General features: G+C 43.4%; 1 protein-coding gene across 20 annotated transcripts in view; it reads left to right on the forward strand.

Annotated features, from left to right (window-relative positions):
• Positions 1-1,901: 1,901 nt before the first annotated feature.
• The window catches only part of LOC144314196 (uncharacterized), a 492,303-nt gene continuing 470,276 nt past the window's right edge, over positions 1,902-23,928 (forward strand). For 14 of the 20 annotated variants that reach the window (XR_013379994.1, XR_013379980.1, XR_013379993.1 and 11 more), the window contains exons 1-3: positions 1,902-2,047; positions 16,627-16,713; positions 21,073-21,158. The gene's annotated coding sequence lies outside the window, so the exon portion shown is untranslated. The other 6 variants (XR_013380001.1, XR_013379988.1, XR_013379989.1 and 3 more) reach the window with 4 other exon arrangements.

Below are 23,928 nucleotides of genomic sequence, written 5' to 3' on the forward strand. Positions count from 1 at the left end.
GGGAGAAGCAGGTTCCACGCAGGGAGCCCGACATGGGACTTGATCCCCGGTCTCCAGGATCACACCCTGGGCTGAAGACGGCGCTAAACTGATGAGCCGCCTGGGCTGCCCTCCAAGTTTTTATTTAAATTCCAGCATACAGTGTAGTATTAGTTTCAGGGGTAGAATTTAGTGATTCATCACTTACAAAACTATCGCTCTGGCTGCTGCGTGGGCTGTAGGTGAGCAAGGATGGAAACAAGGACCCTGGGGGTTATTTCGGTAATCAAGGTGAAAGATAATGACGACTTGGGCCAGGGTGATAGATAGCAGCAGCAGTGGTGAGAAATGGACAGAAACAGATACATTGAGAAAATAAGGCCCACACGATTTCCTGGTAGCCTGGATGTTGGCGGGACGGTGGAGGAGATGGGTGTCAAAAATGACACCAAAGTTTTTGGTCTGAGCAACTGGAAGCTAGACTAAATTCAGTGTTTTGTCTGGGAACTCCTGCCCCAAACATCTTAATTCCCTAAAGTCACTGGAACAGCTCGACAGCCCTGCACTTTCCAGACAGCTGCACGGAGCTGTCATCCATCCTTCCCTGGAGAGTGTCTGATCCCTTCCCTAAGCTTCTGTCCCACTGCTCTTTCTCTGGCATCTGTGCCTGGGGGCCGGGGTCAGCTTGCCATCAGCACGATGCTCGGCTGCATTCCAGCCCTGCCAGGCTGTCCCGGTGTGGCCCGGGCCCTCCTGGGGGGGAGGGGGGGGGTTGGTCCGACCCTGCCGCGGTCTTTGGACGCTCGCCTTTATGTTCACACCCAAGGCTCTAGGAGGTCGGCCTGATTATTACTTGGCTCGGAAAAGTTTCTCCTTGTTCTGATCCAGCGCAGGTGAGGTTCTTCAGTAGCCCCTGAAGCTCCGTTGGCCCAGGTGCCAATTTAAGTCAAGTATGCCCTCTTTACCCAACTTCTTCCTGCATTTTTAAAAATATTCTCATTGACAGGGGGGCTGCGGCCTAGTTTATAGGGCAGGCTCAGTGAAAAGCCCACCCCCTTAAGAAGCTATAGCTGCTGGGGCGCCCGGGGGCTCAGCGGTGGAGCGGCTGCCTTGGGCCCGGGGCGTGACCCTGGGCCTGCTTCTCCCTCCACCTGTGTCTCTGTGTCTCTCTCTAGGTCTACCACGAATAAATAAATAAAATCTTAAAAAAAAAAAAAAAAAAAAAAAAGCATCAGCTACAGTGGTCAAGCAGGCTCCTCTCCCCCCCCCCCCCCCGCGTGGGGGCGCCTGTCGGCTGCTATCCCCTCGGGGCGTGTGAGCGAGGCGGTGGCGAGGATGGGGGTCTAAGGCCGGGTGGTGACCCAGCCCCTCACCCCAGCTAAGCCTCCCAAGCGAGGAGCCCGCAGGGGTCAAGCATCTCGGGTTCCTCTCCCCGCGAGACACGGGAGCGCCACGGTTTCCCCCACTTTTCAGTTGCCGAGCGGCTCCCGGTGCGCGCACAGGTGTCCTCGAGCCTACAGGGGTGCACGTGCTCGGGGAGCCGCCCCCGCGGGGCTTGCATTTAACCGACCCCCAACTAACCGTCCTGGAGCAGCGTTCGAATCGCCAGCATGCCCTGGGCCCACCCCGCCCGAACCTCAGTGCTCCCCGAACACTCCCCGGGGCCCTGCTCCCGAGGGCCCAGCCCTCCCGCACCCGGTGCCCGGTGACAAGGCGCAGGCTCGGGAGGCCGCGTGAAGCTCCCAGAAGGCTCCTCGAGTATGCAAATAAACCGGAAGTGCAGCGTGCGTGCATGCGTGCAGAGGAGCTGGAGATGGCGAACACGCTGGGTAGGCCGAGAAGCTCCCAGAAGGCTCCTCGGGTATGCAAATGAACCGGAAGTGCAGCGTGCGTGGGTTGGTGCGTGCGTGCGGCAGAGGCGGGCTGCGTCCCTCAGGGCGTTCGAAGTTGTGTGGGTGCAACTCGCTGCTCCTGAGGGGGGCGGGGAGGACGTCTCCGGTCCCCTCCCACAGCCGCCGGCACACGCGGCAGTGTCCTCGCCGGCGCGACACCTGAGTTCACACCTCCTGTGAGTGCCCCTAATTAGGGGGCCCCGGGAGGGCCGGGACCCAGCCGGGTGCACGGGCTGCCCCTTCCCTTCTAGAACCGCCGCCGCCGCCGCCGCCGAGTTTCGGGCGCGCTGGTTCCACACAGCGAACCGCGTCTGGCCCAGTGGGTCCTTGCCGCGTCGGCAGATGAAAGCACGAGAAGGTGATTTCCCTGCGCTTGGAAATCAGCGGCAGCTGAAGCCTTCATGAAGCCTTTGCTGCTCCGTGTGTTGCTTGGACCTGGTGGGGGCGGGGCGCGGGGGGGTGTCGGTGGGATTTATTTAGGGACTGTGAGCCTCGGGGCCCCCATTTCCTCCAGATGCCGCCCGGGGGGAGGTGATGGCCAAGTCCTCTGGGAACGTGAGGGGGAGGAAGCACCCCCTAGCTCTTGCCCAGGAGAACCCCGCTGGGTTTTTTTTTCTTGGGGAGGGGGGTGCATCCGGGGTTCTCTGGTATAAATCCTTGAGTTGTGGGCTGTCCTTTGATACACACACACGCCCTGCACTTACTGTGGGCCAGGAGCCGTTCTAGGGGCTAGCACGTGTTGACCTTAAGTCATACGTTACTAAGTACGTTAAGAACGAAAATCGAAATCTCACAAGAGTATGCATTGTGTTTTTTTGTGGCTATATATATATTTTTTAAAAAGTAATTATGTATCTGTGAGAGGGGGGGAAACTTCTGGAAGGGTATCCCCCAAAATGGTATAGTGGTTACCCTTCAGGGGACCGAGAGACTTCCCGACTGAGGAACTACGGTGTTTGGGAAGGAGACTTTTCATTCAGTATTTCACTCAGAGCGGTCGTTCCGTTTGGATTATTATTATTATTATTATTATTTTATTTTTTAAAGATTTTACTTATTCATGAGAGACTGAGAGAGAGAGGGGCAAGACACAGGCAGAGGGAGAAGGGGCTCCTCACAGGAAGCCCGACGCAGGGCTCGATCCCAGGACCCTAGGATCACACCCCGGGCTGAAGGCGACGCTAAACCGCTGCGCCACTGGAGCTGACCCGTTTGAATTATTTTTAACCGTGTGTGGTGTATTGGTGTTTCCGTTAAAAACACACCGCATTTATTTATTATTTATTAATTTTTTTAAATATTTTTTTCTTTATTTATTTATGATAGTCACAGAGAGAGAGAGAGAGAGAGAGAGGCAGAGACATAGGCAGAGGGAGAAGCAGGCTCCATGCAGGGAGCCCGACGACGCAGGACTCGATCTCAGGCCTCCAGGATCAGCCCTGGGCTGAAAGCGGCGCTGAGCCACCCGGGCTGCCCACATACCCCATTTATTTTGAAGAAGGAAGTGAACTTTTGCAGTTCAGATAGCGTTGTGGATAAGATGCTAGGGCTGACGCCTGGCGGTGGACACGTCCAAAGTAATGTAATGGACGGAGCACCTGGGGCAGGATGCAGGGGGCAGTGGTGGAGGAGGATGGAACTTGTTGTCCTGGGGACTACCCAGTAGCTGGAATATCAGATTGGAAGGAGAATTGGAAATAGTAGTGAAAGTTCACTTGACCTGTGCAATTTTGCACCTGAAACTCCACTGCAAATGTATATATACATCACTCTAATTCCAAGACGGTCTCAGCCTCCAAAGTCAGCCTCACTTTCTCTTACAACTAGACTCAACCCCAGGTGGTGAAAACCTATGATGTGATTGTTATCAGCGGTGTAGACAGTCACCTGGTCCTTAATAGTATATGGACATTGATCTTCTAGTGTGATGCAGAGTCCGAGGCAAATGAGAGCCAACCCTGCCACTGAGGAGCCCACGGTCCCAGAGACAACACATGCCCCATGAACTCTGACGGAGACTCTAGTGTGATAAGTCCTGCCAGAGGAATAGATAGAGGGTTATAAGATTTTCAGGGAAGAAAAGGGTTATATTCGTCAGGAGGCAATGGGGTGGTTTACAGAGTACTCTGCTTGCCATTTTGGATTTTGATAGAGGCAAGGGAGGACAGTGGCTTAGAGAGTGAAGTGTGTTTAGGAAACGGGTAAGGAAGTTTGGTTGAAATGCTCTGGCGTTTGAAAGGAAGTGGTAGGGGGAGGGTCAGCTGGCAGATGGTCTTGAGTTCCAATTTGGTCAGTAGTGGGGAACATTTAATTGTGAGCGCAGGAGGGTCAGGACTTGAGGCCCTCAGGATCTAGCAGAATCTAGCAGCACAGTGGAAGTGAAGCTTTGAAGGAGCTGGGCCTGGCAGGTGGGTTTTCAGGCTCTGGGATTAGTTGTCCAGCTGAGAGCTAATGAAAGCCCAGGAGGAGGAAAGGGGAAGAAGAGATATTCATGGTAAATTTAGCAAAGGGAACAGAAGTGATGGCTGAAGTGGGTGTCAGAGGAGAGGAAGCAGTTGGTGAAGTTTTGAGACTGGTTGGCTAAGAAGGGAGAGATGGCATGACTGGATTTGGTGGCAACTAAGGAAGAGGTTGAGTCCGTGCAGGGTGTTTTGGGGGTCCTTGAACCCAACATATAGACATTTGAGAATGGAATTCATGAGTAAAGCTGAAGATTCTGGGGGGAGCTCTGTGGTGGGAGTAGTTGGAGCCCAGATGCTACATGATCTTTGCAGTGAGAGGTTTTTGAAAAAGGAAAAAAGATCATCAAGCAAGATAAGCCTAAGAGGAGACAACAGTGAGGAGAGGGTGCATGCAACAGAATCGTAGCTATGGCAGCTTAATACAGGGGTTTGTGATAACACCTGCTGCTCACCGAGGGTTCAGGAAGGTGAGGTGAGAAAGGCCATTGTTTATGGCAGCAGAGTGGTCAGTCGTTCATGACTTTTAAGAAAACTGATTTCAATATTATTAGCTTTCATATAAAAATTCCAAATTCCAAACCTAAGCGATGTGGCCACCCTGGGCCCCCATTCCTCTCAGATGGGATATTGGCTGGAGACCCTGAATCAGGGGAGTACGGGAGGTGGGGGCTGCCCATACCAATTTGCCTGAGATGCACTCAGCCTCATGCTCACATACTTGCTGCCTGGTTGCATTTTTGGTTAAATCATGTGGAAGTGGTAAGGAAATAAAGGTCATTTAGTCTTTCAAATAGACTGTTGCTTTCAAAGTTTGGCGATGATATGCAGAACAGCAGGAGACTGGTAAGACAGGGTGCTGTGGAAGGGAGAATGGGTGTGTTAGGGCCCATATGGTGTTACTCAGGAGGAAGTACTTAAATAGAGAATGGTAGACCGAAGAGGCAAGGGAAGAAGTAATTGATAAAACCAAAATTAAATGGTGGGAGCTGAGGAAGAAGCAGTTTGAAAAGGAAAGAAACCTTTCTGCTTTTGAAATAGAATCAAGAGAGAAATGGCAAGCAGGGTGGGGGGGCCACTTGTGAGGCACAGGAGGAAATAGCAGAAGAGCTAAGATTGATGTTCTGTGTGGGTGTGCTCATAAAATGGGGCTGGGGTCAGAGCGGGACCAAGCATGGGTGGGAAGGATTCTGGGAGGAGGGCTATAATTTGGCAACCTTCAAGTGGCTTTTTTTTTTTTTTTTTTAAGATTCAGAAAAATATTCTGGGTTACCTGTGTTGCTCAGTAGGTTAAGTATCTGCCTTTGGCTCATGTCATGATCTCAGGGTCCTGGTATTGAGCACCCTGTCAGGCTCCCTGCTCAGCGGGGAGTGGGGAGTCTGCTTCTCTGTTTGCTCCTTCCTCCTGCCCATGCTCTCTCTCTCTCTCAGGTAAGTAAATAAAATCTTAAGATTATATATATATATATATATATATATATATAATCTTATATCTTAAGTTTTTAAGTAATCTCTCACTCAACCTAGGGCTTGAACTCACAACCCTGAGATCAAGAGTCACGTGCTCTACCAACTGAGCCAGCCAATTGCCCCTCAAATGGATATTCTTCAAGTATTTGTTTGATAATCATTTTGTAATGGCAGGAGAAGCTGATTTTCTCTTTAGAAATTGCAGACCTGGGGATCCCTGGGTGGCGCAGCGGTTTGGTGCCTGCCTTTGGCCCAGGGCGCGATCCTGGGGACCCAGGATCGAGTCCCACGTCGGGCTCCTGGTGCATGGAGCCTGCTTCTCCCTCTGCCTGTGCTTCTGCCTGTCTCTCTCTCTCTCTGTGTGACTATCATAAATAAATAAAAATAAAAAAAATTGCAGACCTATGTTTATATTTAAAAATTAGAGTTTATTTTGTATTTTGAATATAGTACAACATTTAGACTTTGACATTGCCTTTCCACCTCACATATTTTTTGTAGTGGTGGGTACTCTCATTTACAAAGTTTAGGAAAAACTACATAAATAGTCATCAAGTTTTGTTCAAGATGTATTTAAGATTTTTTCCTGTCCATCATGGTAGCAAAACATTTCTCATTTTCCTGTAGTTCCCACTTTCTCTGACTCTTTTTTTTTTTTGTGATAATTTTTTTTTGAACCAGACAACTCATAGAAGTCTTAACTGAGTGTTTCAAATTGAGATAATAATGTGATTCACTTGTTATTGTTACTGATACATAATACTACACCTCGCATTCTGAAGTTTCTGCATTTTGTGGGCCCCTCAGTGCTGACCGTGGCTATTCTGTCAGCGGATCTCAAGATTGTGGAAAAGGTGGGACTAATGTGGGGTGATTTTAAATATACACATTGGTGGGAGCCAGGAGTGGGCTTACATTTGGTCAGTGTGTGAAGAATATTTTATGGAGAGCTGAGTTCACTGGCAGCACCCTGGGAAATTTTTTCCCATGTTGGTTTAGTGGTCCTATTTAATAAACTGAAAATTGTAGGTGCTTGGATGGCCCACTCCTTTGTATGGATTTGGGTAGGGTTTAGGTTGCAATGTGGAATTCATTTGCTGTTGGCATATAGAGGATGTGAAAGTAGATCTATTCAAGACAGACAAAAGGACCAGTAAGCCTCAGAGGAGGACTTGCTGGTTTGTGGCAGAGGAACATAAGGAGAGGCCAACAGGGCGAGCAACGAAATGGTGGATTTTGCAGGCTCATGCCAGGCCTAGGGATTCAGAGTCGAGTGTGCCCCAATGGTGGTGTCTTGGAGTCAGAAGGGGAGGAGGAGAAGGAGAGGAAGCTCTCCTCAGATTTCAGACTTCTAGACATTTTGTGAAATATTCGTTCTAGTGAAATATCTTCAGAGTTTTAAAAATACAGCCCTATAAAAATGATAATTTAAACAATGCTTCTCTATGAATTACTTGGAGGGCTATCACTGCGAGCTTCATGTGACTGGACACACATCCTATTTCCAAATTATCTCTGGTCTGATATGAACATCCACATTGTACATTTGTGGCAACCTTCCACAGAATAGATTTCTTATGTGACAGAGCATGACATAATCACTTTCATTTCAGTTTTTCTATCCATCATAACTGAGTAGCATTGGTCACTCATACGTGCTGGGAGGAGTGACCTATGTGGATATTGTTAAGTCTCATTAAAATGTTTTAGTTAGCATTCATGGAGGGAAGGATCAACATTAGCATCATTAGGGCAGCCCCAGTGGCACAGCGGTTTAGCGCCCCCTGCAGCCTGGGGCGTGATCCTGGAGACCCTGGATCGAGTCCGATGTCAGGCTCTCTGTATGATGCCTGCTTCTCCCTCTGCCTGTGTCTCTGCCTCTCTCTGAATAAATAAATAAAATCTTAAAAACAAAACAAAAACAAAAACAAAAAACCATTAGCATCATTATGATGTTGGACATCACTCCACCTTCTTCCCTTATTTTAAATGGTCACAGGGTGAGAGTACAGTGGGATAGGCCAGATGGTCTCTAAAATATTTCCCTTTTTATTTTTTATTTATTTATTTGTATATTTTTTATTGGAGTTTGATTTGCCAACATATAGTATAACACCCCGTGCTCATCCCGTCAAGTGCCCCCCAGTGCCCGTCACCCAGTTACCCCGTCCCCCTGCCCACCTCCCCTTCCACTACCCCTTGTTCGTTTCCCAGAGTTAGGAGTCTCTCATGTTCTGTCTCCTCTGATATTTCCCACTCATTTTCTCTCCTTTCGCCTTTAATCCCTTTCACTATTTTTAATATTCCCCGTACGAGTGAAACCATATAATGTTTGTCCTTCTCTGGTTGAGTTATTTCACTCAGCATGATACTCTCCAGTTTCATCCACGTTGAAGTAAATGGTGATTATTCATCGTTTCTAATAGCTGAGTAATATTCCATTGTATATATAGACCACATCTTCTTTATCCATTCATCTTTCAATGGACACCGAGGCTCCTTCCACAGTTTGGCTGTTGTGGACATTTCCCTTTTTAAATGTCAGACAACATGACCATAAGCTAGGATGGTATTCAGGATTGAGTTTGTGCTAAAAGATAAACTGAGGCATATTAAAATGTTTGCTTGAGTAAATAGGGGTTCTGATTGGGCAGAAATGACACTAGAGTAGTTAGGAGACAGAGGGCAAGACTTTCAAAGAGAAGACTGGGAAGCAAGCAAAGGAATGATTCAACTGGCTGTGGCTTAAGCAGTTGCCTAGCTTGGGAATCTTCATTGGCTGTTTGTGATTGCTTGTCCTTAGGTTTCAGTTTCTTAACCTTGAGGCGGCATTGATGGGCTTAGGTTTTGGTTTGCTTACTAAGCTACTAAGGCATTAAAGCCACCTCAGTCTAATGGCTTCCTTGTTTAATTAATTTAACGTATGTGACCAGAATAAGCTGTATAAAGTTCTCAGGTTAGAGTTCGTGTTTGTTTGGTTTGTATTAGGAGAGCTAGGCCATTTGTAGCACCGCCTCAAAAAACTCTACTGAATTCCAGGAAGATCATTATTACATGTTTAAAACTTCTTAGAGCTAGAATACATTTATAGGCTGAATACAGTAGAGCTGTTTAGAGAACACAGGGAGGCCTTGTATTATCTATCAGTGCATAAGATATATTCTTATTTTGCCGGATTTAGGTCATGGTGTACTTTAGATGATGCCAGAGCTTATGGTTTCCATTCTGTTGTTTTCCCATGTGTTATAAGATGATCTTTTGTCCAGAATCTGGCATCCAGGACTCATGAATGGGGTGTCTTTCCTGAAATGGTCCCATTCTCACCCCTTGTAGGAAATAAAACTTTTGCAGAGAAATTCTTAAGGAACGTTGCAGGTCCCCACTGTTGCAGTTTTATCTCTTTTCCTGGTCTTTAAGTCAGTCTCTAAGAACCGTCCTGCTGTTGACCACTGTTGTATACCATGGGACTTCATGGGGGAACTCTGGGAAAAGGAGAACCTCGCGGACTCCACCTGGATGGCCCTTTCCAGGGACCAGAATCCCACCTCTTACATCAGTATATTAATCTTCTCCACAGAAAGATCATCTGCTGCTCTTATATTGGGTACATAATGAATTTCTTCATTGGATGTCTGCAATTTTAACTTTGTAGCCTGGCTTTCTTTCTGTGTGTTTCCTCTGGGCGCTTTTGTTTTGGAACATGGCTGCACTTACCAAGGGTCATAAGATGTAGCTGATGAACTCTGATTTCCTGATGCTTAGCTACCGAGTTCCCCCAAAATTCATTCCTTGTGAGTTTAGTAAAACATTTCCCAGAATATTCCAATATTATCCTTTTTTTTTCCCCTCTTGATTGATCTTGCTATGGCTATAAATTTTTTTTTTTTCTTGTCAAGTATCTATTTTCTACCTCAGTATCTGCTCCTATTTTGTCTGGAAAATAGTTGGCTAGTTTTAATTTGTTAGGGATCTGCTTCACCCTGGTACCAGGAGATTACAGTAGCTAATGATAACTAAGAGGTAATAATAAAGCATTTATTAAACATCCCTGTGGACAAGGTATTGTGTCATGCACTTTACACAGATCATCTATAATCTTTAATGCTAGGTATTATTCAGCGATTTTGCTGTGAAGATGTAAAAGTTCAGAAAGGTCACGTGCCTTGCCTTGGGCCATACAACTACCATTGGCTGACCAGGAATTTGGAAGCAGCTGATTGCCAAGCCCTTGAGCTTTCCATTATACCATACTGTCTTTTCACAAGGACTTGAGGGTTTTTGTTTGAGTTAAAGGATTTGATTTCTCCTGTCTCCAGCGTTTTCCTGTCCTTCCAGTCTCACTCATTTGCTCCTCATGTCTTCTCCATTTTCTGTCAGAACATAATCCTCCTATTTAAAAAAAATTTTTTTTTTATTTTTATTCAGAGAGAGAGAGGCAGACACAGGCGGAGGGAGAAGCAGGCTCCATGCAGAGAGCCTGATGTGGTGGATCTGGGTCTCCAGGATCACGCCCTGGACTACAGGCAGCGCTAAACCGCTAAGCTACCCGGGCTGCCCTAATCCTCCTATTGTAAACCTCCATCAAACACAAATTCCTCTTCAAAGCTGAAACTCAGTAAAACCTACCCAGTTTTGATTAACCTGTCCCATTGCAGGTGTTCTGGTTATCCCTTGTCTCTGGACAAGGTCTGAGAGCACAATTTCATCCTTAAATATAGTACTTAATTAATAAATAATTATTAACTTAAAAAATTTTAATTCCAGTATAGTTAACATACAGTGTTATGTTACTTTCATATGTACAACATAGGGATTCAGCAATTCTGTACATTACTCAGTCCTCATCAGGGTAAGTGTACTCTTCATGCCCTTCACCTGTTTTCACCAGCCCCCACCCACCTCCCCTGTGGCAACCATCAGTTTGTTCTCTTTAGTTAAGAGTCTGGTTTTTGGTTTGTCTCTCAAATTTTACGTATGAGTGAAATTATACATACTGTCTTTTTCTGACTTATTTCACCTAACATTAGATCCTCTAGATCTATTTATGTTGTTGCAGATCTTAAGATTTCATTCTTTTTATGGCTGGGTACTATTACATTGTGTGTGTGTGTGTGCGTGTATAATATATCTTTATTCATTCATCTCTCAGTGAATTTGTATTTTTGTATTCTTTGGGTAAATATCCAGTAGTGGAATTACTGAGTCATATGATAATTCAATTTTTTATTTCTTGAGGAACCCTCATACTGTTTTCCACAGTGGCTACACCACTTTGCATTCCCAACCAATGGTGCAAGAGAAGTTTTTTTCCCCTCTACATCCTTACCAACATTTGCTGTTTCTTTTGTTTTTGAAAACACTAACTTTTAAAAACAGGAGTTACATGGTTTTTAATGATTTCTAGCTAATAATCAAAAAATACAAGGCAGCTTAAAATAGCATATGTAACACTGTGCTAGATCTTTTATGTACATTAATACTTTTTCCCTATTAAAAAAAAACCTATGAGATAAAAGAAAAAACCCTATGAGATAAGGATTATTTTTTTTCCAAGTTCAAATACTGAGAAGGGAGCAGGCTCAATCAAATTAATGCCTCCTTTCTCTAATAACCAAGCTCTTTCTCCCACACTTACCTACCTCTTTACTGAATTGTTTACAATATTTATTGCTGTATACCTCTGTTATATTAGTGTTTGGAGATTAGCATTAATATTAGAATTTGCTCTGTGTTTCCTGGTAGAAGAGAAATTTAGATAAATAGATATATGGGCAGACGTAGGAAGATTGGCACAGATTGAAAGGAGAAAAGCTTATGTTAATAAGATATACATATTCTTAAACATTTAAACAAAAATTTTAAATGATAAATTTGACAGTTTTTCACTACAAATTGTAATTCAATGAAAAATAGTTGAAGTTGCTGTAATTGAATTCCAAAATGTTTTTAAATGTTTTGAAAGTGGATTATTTCAAACACTGAATCCAGTCTCCCCACCTCTGCCCCCTCGATAACAGGTCCTACATGCCATTCTGAAGGTGATCTCATTCATTGCAGAAAAACCCAGTGATCAAAAGGCCCCTTCTCTGTGTGTACGATACAGTAATCCTCCTCTCTCTATTCCATTGTTCGTGTCGGTGTATTTTTTGTCTCCACCTTTGTATTATAGACTCCTTGGGAGTGAAGACTCCCCTCTTCTTAATCTCTCCTGTCTTTTCAGGAAACTGATCAGGATCAGGCCCCCCTGTAAGCTCACAGATTAGTGGCAGACAATCACACGTGTTTTGAGGCCATGGAAAGAGACATTCATGAGTAAACAGGGGAAATAAGGCAACATGGGTGCCTGGTGGGAGAGACTGGTTGTGTAAGAGCATAACCAGCTCTGTAGTCTCACTGTCTGCATGCAGGACCTCTTGTTTGTAGTTTGGTAACCTCAGCTATGGAGATCCCAGCACTTAATGTCCTTACCCCTCCCTCCATCACAGATGGGGACACAGGTGGGGTCACAAGGCATCAGTGATCTGCCATGATATCAGGTTGGGGTGGATGTGCAGGCAGATATTTGTTTTTAAACAACCAGACAGGCTGTCTCCTGAGATCTGACCAAAACTGGAACTTGGAGGAGATTCAGCTGGCTTTGGTTCAGACCAGACAAAGTAAAACAATGCTAACAGCCAGGGGAAGGAGTCTCAAGACCCTGCCGGAAATGCTTACTCACCTTCAGCCTGATGTCCCTTAAGTCTAAGCATAAGTATGCCAGTAGCCTTTGAGTCCTTGTGCATTCCCTCACTGCACAGAACCATGGATCCTCTTTCTTCTATGGGGTGGGATAATGGTTGCAAATTTATAAATAATAACATTAAGTGATACTGTAGCTATGTTGTTAGAAATGACAGAAGCATATTCACTATATGGAAGATTCTTAGGTTATGGGAAATAGTCTCAACTTCTTAAATCCTAACACTGCTCTTTATTGAGTATTAACCATGACCAGAATGTTAGGCACATATAATTATGTGGACTCAGGTGGGTGAAGAAGGTAATGTCTCTAAGAAGAAAATAAAGTGGAGTGGAGAACTGTCAAGGATGTTGTCCATATTTGTTAATACTTTGGAAGCAGGTGGTCTGCTAAGTCTAGTGACAGCCCACCATGGCACCTTCGGACCTGATGCCTCATTGCATGGGCTTTATACAGTGCCCTTTTGGGTCAGGGCATAAGAGGTAGCTTGAAGCATAGCCGCCACGCTAATTTCATGGCTTTCGGTCTCTCTGTCTTTCACTCTCACGCACACACACGCATACGCGCATGCGTGCGCACACACACACATTTTTATGAGGCAGGGCAAGATGGAACGCAAAATGTGGTTTAACTTTCAGAACTTTAAATGAGAGCCACTTTGTTAGTGAAAAGCAAACAAACTGGCCACAGGGTCAGCATGCTCTGGAATGCAGAATTGTTTGTCGCCAGTCAAACAGCCGCCTGATGTTGGGTTTACATAATGTTTCAGCAAACTGAAACAATGAGGACATTTACCATTAACTCTAGGCCTGAACCATAAAATCAGAATAGGGAAGATCAGGGTCACTAACTCTGATCCTTAAGACCTTAAATGCACAGCTTTACCCAGGGCAAAATAGCTACTTAGACCAAGTCGTACAAATTTATTAAATGCCTAATATTTTGCCAAAGACTCTGTGGATAGGAAGATGCAAAGGTGAAGCCCTTTCAGAAGGCATGTGTTCCAGGACTGCAGTGAGATCTAGCTGGCAGGCAGAAAACTAGTAATGGTAGGGTGCCACTGTTAAAGTGATTTTCTTTTTAGCCAAAATGCCCTGTGTGAGTATAAACAGAAGAGAGTGTTAAGTTCACCTATGGAACAGTCAGAAAAGTTTTCCAGGGGAGATAGCATTTTAATTGAAACTTCAAAGAAGAGTAGTTTGCCAGGACAACAAACTAGAAGTGATGGGGTCGGCATGGTGGGTGTAAAGATAAATAAGTGTATGGTGTGAGGAGCATGGACATTCCAGAAACTACTAAAAATAACTTAGTGGTATCATATGTGAGGTGGAGAGTGGCAGGAGATGGAGGTAGGAGAGTGGTAGTCTGAATAAGAAGGGTCTTATGTGTGCATCAGGCTAAGTGCTTACATTTAATCCTGGGCAAGGAGGAATGCCAGTGAAATATTTTGAGCTGAGGTAATGATTTTGCCATGTTTGTGTCATAGATCAGTGCAATGGCCTCAAGGAGGACAAGTGGGAGGTTGGGTGACTGGAACAGGTGAAGCAGTCCTCTGGAGGTGGGGGCAGGCAAGTTTGCTGTGGATGCTCTGACTGGAATACACTGAGGAGTTGTTAGGCCCAGGTGAATTGTTAGAGACCTGCACATAGCCACGGGATTCACTAGGGGAACAGTGCGACAACAGGAATGATATGTATGGTCAGTCCTAGCTCTGAGCGAATGCCGGGGCTCAGGAATCGCTGTGCATGGCCCGAGAGCCTTGCCTGACTTCTGAGAGCCATTCTGAATTCTGGGCTGTGGGTTCAGCACTGCCCTGGGGCATCAGGGATTGGAGATCCAGGCTGTGTCAGCTTCAAGCAGGTCCTGCTTGCTCTGCCAGTGTCGGGAGCATAGCAGTGGGTCTTAATAAATACTTGTTGATTGAGTAGAGCCCCACACTATATAGGAGCAGGGATGCAGCAATGAGCATATCACACAAAGATCCAGTCTTGGAGAAGGGTATATTCCAGGTGGAGAGAAAAGTGATCAGCAAAAAAACAATGCCTAGAAAGTTAGATGGTGAAATACACTGTGAAGAAAAAACAAGGTAGAGAAAGCAGTTTGCAGTTTTAATTAAGAAGTTCAAGATATGGGACACCTGGGTGGCTCAGCGGTTTAGCGCCTGCCTCTGGCCCAGGGCTTGATCCTGGGGTACCGGGATCAAGTCCCACATTGAGCTCCCTGCATGGAGCCTGCTTCTCCCTCTGTCTGTGTCTGTGCCTCTCTCTGTGTCTCTCATGAATAAATAAATAAAATCTTAAAAAAAAAAAAGATGTTCAATATAGATTTTTCTGAGCAAAGACCTGCAGGAGGTTGGAGGCACCCATTTAGATATGTGGGAGAAAAGCATTCCAATAAGGGAAGAAGCAGGCCCCAGATGTTGAGTTGGGCATGTTGTTAGCATGTAGGGAGAAGCAGAGAGGCCAGCGTGGCCACAGTGAAGTGACCAATGGTGAAGTGTAGTGGAAGAATGGAGCTGGGAGTTAGTCCTCCACTCTGAGTGTGATGGGAAGCCCAGTTTGCTGTCCCTACTAGACATAGGCTGGACACATGCAAAAGTCATTGCATTGAAATAAGAGGTAGGAAGACTGCTCTGTATTAAAGGGGCCTAAAGAGTATAGGATGAGGAGGGAGATGGGAATGTGGGCTAATACTAAATATTACGGAATTAGTTTGCTTAGATGTGATTATTTCTATCAAAAGGAGAATATATAGGAGAATGTCATTCTGAGAAGCATGCTGAAATATTTAGGGGTGAATTATCATGATATCAGGAACTTATTTTCAAACGATTTCAAAGCAAACATAAATACATGCACCCCCCCACACACACACACACAATGGAGTGGATACACACACAGATAATGCCAAAACATAAAGTTGTATCTGTGTGGTGGGTATACAGATACTGCTTATACAAGTCTGTCCGCTTTCATTTTAGAGAATTTTCATATTGAAAAGTTGGGAAAACCCCTTTCTGCTATTGTCCATTTTTCTTGGCCCCGTTTTTGGTTGCAGTTACTTATTCTCATGAGGTTCTACCCAGCCCTGTAGGCAGTTTATTTACTTTGGATCAGAAATGTTTACCTCTGGAGACTTAGAGGAGACACAGAGCATAGGGGTTTGGATGGCATGTTGTGTGGGTGGTGTTCCAAACCCTTTTTGGCTAATGAGCCTGAAAAGAACAGGACTGTGAGTGGAAGGATGGTGTGTGCCTCACAATTTTAAAAGACACTTCTAGGCAAGGGGAGGGCAAAGAAGAAACGCAGCCTTGGAGAGGCTAATTGTTCTCTGGAGTGTGTGCTTTTCCCTGATGTCTGAGGTTCTGAATTATTCCACCATTTACTTGCTCTGTGGCTTGACGAAAGGGTGAAGTGATTTAGAAACTCGGCAGTCATCTCGAAAGTCTGTTTCCAGTCAGGCGCTTACCAGGCTCTGTCAGGGGATTGGGCTCTGGTATATTAAATCCCAGATTTAATTCAGGGGCCAATATGTCTGTGAATATTAGAGAAGCTCAACTGCCCTTTGCAAGGGTCACATCAATTCTATATGGTATTTTCCACGTGAAAGCAAGAAGTAGTGCATCCAGTAAGCTGGGATTAGCACATTGGATCTCCTGATAAAATTTCAGCATATGGTTAGGATGTGAACTTTATACACACACACCCTCTGTCAGCCACACAAGATAAAAATAAAAAATAAGTCTGGAAAATAACTTAGATCTCAGAGAAAAGAAGAATGTAGGTGATAATATATAAAGGACTTACTAAAAATCAAGTTGTTTGAGGCCTTTTATTTGGTTTAAAAAAGTCTTTGCTGTAGGAATAATCATTTCAAGCTGTGGGGGGAGGAGTAGAAAAATGGTTGCAAATTGTAGTTTTGCCTATTGTTAGTAGTGTAATAATAATAATACTAGTAACTCTAATGGCAGCTATCATTTACTGAACGCTTACTATGTGCCATTAATAGTATGTACTTTTTACATTTAACTGATTGAATCTTCATGACAGCCCTATGAGATAACTACTATTATTACTCTAATTTTTAGAAAGCTGAGATCCAGAGAAGTTAAATAACTTGTGTGAGATCACATGATTAGTTATTACCAGAGAAAGTACTCAAATGGTCTTTTGAGGTAAGCTAAATAAAACTCTCTTATTTTTCTAGAGTCCCGTTTATATTTTCTGCTCTCTCCTTGGCAAGTCTTCTCCGATCCCTCTGTAGGATTAGAATATGTTGAAAATGTTGGTCTCACACATTCCTAGCAAGCCAGGTCTTGAGAGGAGTGGTTCCAAATATGTGACTCTGGACCTCTGGGGCATCGATAATTTACTGTTATCACTAGTGGTAGTTTGATGTGTGCCATGTGTTCCACTATATGCTTTGTATGTTTTATTTCAGTATTAAAAAATACCTTTATGATCTGTTAAAAAAGTAATGTTGTAAGATAGGACTAAGTTATACCTATATATCTGGAATAAAAGTTTCACAAAACTTTTTTACTATATGTAATACACTTTGGTATTTCCCATTTTATTCATTTTAAAAATGCTGGTTGTGACATGCTAATGGATTTTATGTCTTGCTTAATGATTTATGACTCATTTTGTAGAAAAACACTTTGACTCATTTTACTTTTCATAATAATCTTCTGAAGTCAATATAATTTTAACACCCATCTTACAGATGAGAAAACTGAGTTCATTTGTTCAAGGTTATAGGAAGAGGTCAAAGTCTATACCTTATCCTTGAGATTATATGTTTTTTTTCAAAATTGATGTCAATGTGTTAAAACACAGCTGTCTAAATTCTTATTGCTTAATGCATTGTTTGTAGCCTGAATACATGGTCTTGTACATATGGAAATATGGGTACTGTTCTAGATCTAATATGTGAAGATGGGATTGTGATTTATCAAACACAAATATTTCTAAATAAAGTTGTGGTAGCTTTTAGTTATTTTACCTGTTTTCAATTATTCACTTAAAAAATTACAACTTCTGGGGATCCCTGGGTGGCGCAGCGGTTTGGCGCCTGCCTTTGGCCCAGGGCGTGGTCCTGGAGACCTGGGATCGAATCCCACATCGGGCTCCTGGTGCATGGAGCCTGCTTCTCCCTCTGCCTGTGTCTCTGCCTCTCTCTCTCTGTGTGACTATCATAAATAAATAAAAATTAAAAAAAATACAACTTTTATCCTATGGAGATCTGAGGAGTTCTTTGAAATTAAGAGTTGTTTTTTTCCAGGGAAAGGATTGAAACACAGAAGCCATACATTCAGAAGTGTGGATAGCAGTCTCAACTGGGGATTTGTGAATTACATCTTCAGTCTTATCGGCCCCCGGTGTAACTTTAGTGTATGCATCAATTATTAGTAGGCAATAGACCATAGCAATATTAGAAGTGCATAAGAGTTTGTCACCAATAGAAATTACCGGTACTTCATATTGCCTCACAATGTTGCAGATATTTCAAAATATAAGTTGTGCTTATCACTACATTGAAATTATGCTAGTTATCAGAGTCACCAGTCCTGATATTTGAAACACTGATAGAGAAGCAAACACATGTTTTAGTTTATCACAAAAGCTGTTGTTGATATTTTGGTAATTGCATTTCATTATAATTTTATGCTTCCAAATACATTAGAAAATAGAAATAGGAAAGGGTCTATAGGTCTTACCAGGCTGCCAGTGTGGGCTATGGCTCTGAAATAAATGAAGACCTTGGCTATAGATGGGGTAGGGGTTTCAACACAAGCTGATGGTCTCTGGATGCCTCTTTAGAACGGAGTCCTTATTTCTAGCCACTCAACATCAACATCATTTACTGTCCCAGTTTGACAAAGGGAGAAATGGGGCATTTGTTCATTCTAGGCAATGTGGAAACTGAGGCACAGCAAATTCTTTGGTCCTTTAAGTTTTTTTTCTCTTGTCTGAGTCTGTCCCATCATGTTCAATTTCCTGTCTTTGCCGCCTTCTTCATTGATAGGACTCTGCATCTTGTATTTGGCACACAGATTCATAGAAGGAGTGTTAGAACTAGTCTGCTGTTTTGCTGAATTTAAGTTGAGGAAGTCAGCTTTACCAGATGCTCATTGTTTATGGTGGCTGATTTTCTTGTCACTAGGGTGGGAAAAACCTACATTTCTGGACTGAGTCCTGGCACTAGTCTTCCTGAATATTCATTTTGCTTTGCAGAAGCTAAGGGCCAGGGAAATGACCAGTGGTTTAAATTATTTCTAGGCCTGCGTTACAGTGCTGTGAACATTAAATAATAAATAACAGACTTACACTCTCACAAAAGTCTCTGCTTTGATGAAGGCTTGCAGTGGTTTTCGTTCAGTCTTGTGTTAAATTTAGCCATAATGTTCTGTATATTTACAGAAAAATAAGTTATTGTGTGTTCTATGAATTGACATGTTTGACGGAGCTAAATTATTTTAATCTTGGGATCATCAGGATACATAGAGTTTAATTTACTGCTGAAATTCCTTTGAGATGATATAAACTCCCTTCCATGATGTTATCGGAGTTATCTTTCTCCTTAAAAACAAACTGAATAACTCCATTCCTTTTTTATAATCTTAACATGTTCCCTCTGTTGTCCATGGAATGGAGTTCAAGGTGTGTAAGAAGGGACATAGGATTTCATGGTCTGGGCCCTGCTGTCTCTTTATGGATGACCCTTTTCCCATGTGTTACCTAGGTCTTATCCTTTCTAAAGTCCTTGTATTTTCCTGTACTCATTCTGACTTCAATTAACTGTGAGTCTACATAGATGATTTATTCTCTTATTCTGTTCTACTTCCTGAAAAACTCATGTTAGTCCTTTCAAATCTCTTGGGCATCACCCGCGTTCTGAAGACTTCCTTTCTTTAAAAATTTTTGTTTTAGGGGCACCTGGGTGGCTCAGTGGTTGAGCCTTTGGCTTGGGCTGTGATCCTGGGGTCTTGGGATCGAGTCCTGCATCAGGCTCCCCTCCCCACAGGGAGCCTGCTTCTCCCTCTGCCTCTCTCTCTCTCTCTCTGAGTCTCTCATGAATAAATAAATGCAATCTTTAAAAAATTTTCATTTTAATTCCAGTATAGTGTGATATTTGTTTCAGGTGTACAGTATAGTGAATCAACAGTTCCATGTATCACCCAGTGCTCATCAGAATAAGTGCATTCCTTAATCCTCAAGAAGACTTCCTTTGTATTGACCTCCATTCATTGCTCCCCATCCAATAGAAGTTGGAGGATCTATTTGTATAGTAACTGGTATTATTGATCTGAAAGCATTAAGATGACTTATTTTCAGAATTATATCCTCCTTTAAGGTGGGATTCTTGAACACAAGGACAGTGTCTTCATCTCTTTATTTCTGGTGTCTAGCATGAGACAGGTGCTCTTCTGATTTTGCCTGAAGGAATATTGTGATCATGCTGACTTACTTAGTGGTGTGTTAAGAGGATGGGGTAGTAAAATTTAAGCATTATATATTGTGTGGGTCATTTCTTGTGCTCTTACATCCTCTTAGCCTACTTTTTAAAGAGGTTTATTTATTTGAGAGAGTGAGTGCGAGGGGTCAGGAGTAGCAAAGGGAGAAGGAGAGAGAGTGTCTTACACAGATTCCATGCTGAGCATGGAGCCTGATGTGGGACTTGATCTCATGACCCTGAGATCATGACCTGAAACCAAGGGTCCTATGCTTAACCAACTCTGCCACCCAGGCATCCCTGCCTACCTTTTGACTCTAGTCATTGTTATAGCAACCATATGCACTTGTGACCCAACAGCTCCTTGTCTCACCTGCACCACCTAACTTGCTTCTTGACCTGGGGCTTTTCTCATGCTTCTGCTTGTGGAGACCAGGCCACTCATTCTGCACCATGTTCACACTGGAAGTGGGAGTAAACTAAATCCTGTGGAGCAGCGGTGATAATTGCTCAATAAAAAATACAAGTCCCCATATTCCCAAGGAAGACATCAAGGTTCATTCTACAAAGCAATTCAAAGCATCCCAGAGGGGTGGAGGTCCAATTGTAATTGCCCATACCAGTGACCATTTCAACAAAGGGTCCTTGGATTGGCTTCCCCACCCCTCCCTGTTTCAGTTGGCCTCGTCCTTTACTCCTGTACCTTGGAATCAGTTCCCAAAATAAATCAGTTCCCAAAAATCTTGTCTTAGGCTCTGCTTTTGAAGAAAGCCCACACTAGAGCCCTGACTTAAAACAGTCTTCACTATGTCATGTTTTTCTTAGCTTGAAAGATGTTTGAAGACTATTTGCAAGTCTCATAAAGTGGCCAGATGGTATGGAATACAAATAAATAGGATAGCATCAACTGAATTTTATATAAATGTGCTATAATGTATGAAATGTTTTGTGAATTAGGGATTCTTATTCCTTTAGTCAGGAGACAGACTCAGACAGTTGTTCAGTTTTGTAAAAACACTTCTCCATAATTCTACAGCTGTGCCTTAGGTGGTAACTGATAGTGATGTTTTGATCACAGCTTTACAGATGGTGAGGCCCTAGATGCAGCGGCTTTCTCTGAGCAAGTGGTGAGGCCCAGAAAGACACATGCCTTTCCCATAGAAGGTCAGTTTAAGGTTTGGATGTGAAACCCTATTCTTGTATCCATTGGATGGCTTGTTCTGGTGTGTGTGTATATGTGTGCCTGTGTGGGTATACTTCCTTTTTAAGCACTAGGTATTGTTTTTAACATAATGATTTTAAATATCCCAATCTTTGGATTACAAATAGAAAAATGACATTTTTTGTAAAATGTACATTATTAGGCAGAAAAATTGGCATCTGAAACTTTGTGTATTACAGATGCATAAATTACAGAATTGTTATATCTTTTGCAGCTTAGCAGAGTCATTCAGAGTTACTCAGAGCTGGAGATCCATGTAGTTTTAGCAGAGCCAGGACTAGCCCCTAGCCTTTGGAGTCTCCTTCTCCTGGTCCTTGTGGTACACCACTCTATCTTTTCTTGAGGATCTTTCTGTTAAAGTGGAAGTTGGCATACTTTCCCTGTAAAGGCCATATAGTGTAATGTAGGCTTTGCAGGCCAGTGTTTGCTGTTGTAGCTGTTCAATTCTGCCATTATGTGGAAGCAACCATAGAGAAAACTAAAATGAATGAGCATGGCTGTGTTCCAATAAAACTTTATTTATAAATAAAGTACAGTGGCAGATCTAATTTGGCCTGGGGGCTAAATTTGCTGACCTCCTTTTTTTATACCATTGTAGTTACAGTGACTTCTACTTGTTGGTCACTAAAAGGCTGCTGGGTCCTAGAGAGTTAAAACCACCACCCAGCCTGGTGGTGAGCTGGGCTGTTGCATCACGGCCCACACATGATTGGGCTTCCTTCCAGGTTGTGTATGGTCAGACTCTGAGCCAGCAGCCAAGACAGTGAGCCTGGCACCCACAGTGCTCCAGTTTCCAGAAGGAATCACAAATACCCTTCCTGTGCAGATAAAGGAACAATTGTATTATGGGAGAACTTACTGGAAAGTAATGCAGGGTCACCAGGAAGGAAAAGGAATTCACTCCTCAGTCACAGTCTTCAGTCTGTTTGGGAGTCACTGAGACCTGGAAAGGTCAGCTAGGATGCATGTCTGATTTTGGCAGTCCTCCAGGGCTCTGCACTCACGGAATCATGATTTGGGTTTGGTGATTACAGTGGCCCACTCAGAGCTTCCTCTGGCTGCTCCTGTTGTCTCTCCCTCTTCACAGTACATGGTTCCCCCAGTATTTTAAACCCTGGCTTGGCATATGCCGATGCTAAGATTTCTATTAACCAAAATCTCCACACAAATCGTGTGGAGACGCAATTTGTCTTCTCTCACTTTTATCTTCCACAAACTTGACAACTTGACTTTTGAGTCCTCTATCCCATGCTTCCATCCCTAGATTTGGTCTCAGGTCTGAGGCCCTAGAAGACCAATGTTTTTCTATGGAAGGTCAATGCAAGGAGCTGGGGCTGAACCCTATTATGCCCATGGACTGGACGATTATCCCTGTGTGTGTGTTTGTGTATTCACATGTGTGTGTGCTCATATGTGGGTATATCTGACCTTGACTTTTAAATCAGAAGGTCACCTTCCCTTTGTGCCTCTTTGCTGAGGGAAGCTCCTTCTGCAGCCTGGGTGCCCTTAGATAGACCCAGGCATTCGCTGGCTCTCATTCTCAAGTCTTCTCTCTACTCTTTTTCATCAGGTGGATACACATCATGGTCTGTTTCAAAGTTGAAATAGTCAAGGGCTTTCAGAGGCTGAATGAAGTTTTCAGTGGACTTAATGATCTAATACTAAAAAAATATATATGTTTTACCTATTTCAGTGACCAACTGGCCACACATGCATAAAAGCTCTTAATGCAGGTTTACACTTTTAGTGCTGAGGTGCTTGAGGGGGGGAAAAAAGTCATGCATTATTACTTTTTTCCTCAAGTAGCACTCTGGCTCTTGGGAAAAGGAATGCTGGTAGTTAGTGAGAGGAAGCAGAAATGAGAAGGAAAGAAGGTAGGCAGGGATATTGGATTATTTCTTCATAAACAGCTGATTCCTTTAGCACCTGGCTTTGGCTCCTGCTGCTGTGAGAAGAATATTAACGGCTTTAATATTCCACTGTTTGTGTCTGCGAAGCATTTGATTGCTGTTCTAAGCTGCTTGGATCTCAGACTGGCAATGGGGACAGAAAATGTAGTAGTGGATATAAGAAGAAAACTAGCCAAAATGCTTTAAATCAGGTTAGCTTTCCCTTTAAAACCCATTTGGGATTCCTCTCTCTCTCCCCCTTCTTCTTCATAAATCTCTGATTTGTAGCTGCATCTCTTGCCCTGAAGAGTGGCATATTCTTAAGTGTACAGGTTCTACTGTTCTGTCCACATTATTGCTTTTTGGTTAGTATTTTTAATGGTCTATTTTGTTTTGATGAAATCCTGTCTTTTTCAGTAACACCAACGCTGACAAATGATTAATGAATACAAATGAAAAAAAAAAAACAAAAAAAAACAAAACACTTGCAGAACAGAAAAGGTGGGGGAAAAGAGACTGGGTAGATGGAGTTGAAATGGCTTTCCACCACAAGGTGGCGCTGTTAAAACACCTCATTTTAAAGTCCTAAAAACAGGTTGCAAATAAAGAAGGAAAACACAAAATTAAAGAGCCTCTCACAAGAAAATACTTTGTATCATGGGAGTGGAGTGCACGTGTGTGATGGTTATTTGTGCCTGCATGTATTTTGAACATGTAATCATTTCAGGGAAAATAAATGTTGCAGGGAGCAGTGATGGAATTGTGTTTATTTTTTTGAGGGAGGTATTCAGTGATTGATACCTTTGCAATTCAAATATTAAAT

Source organism: Canis aureus, chromosome 5 (genome assembly GCF_053574225.1).
Source record: "Canis aureus isolate CA01 chromosome 5, VMU_Caureus_v.1.0, whole genome shotgun sequence".
In the NCBI taxonomy this organism is placed as follows: domain Eukaryota; kingdom Metazoa; phylum Chordata; class Mammalia; order Carnivora; family Canidae; genus Canis; species Canis aureus.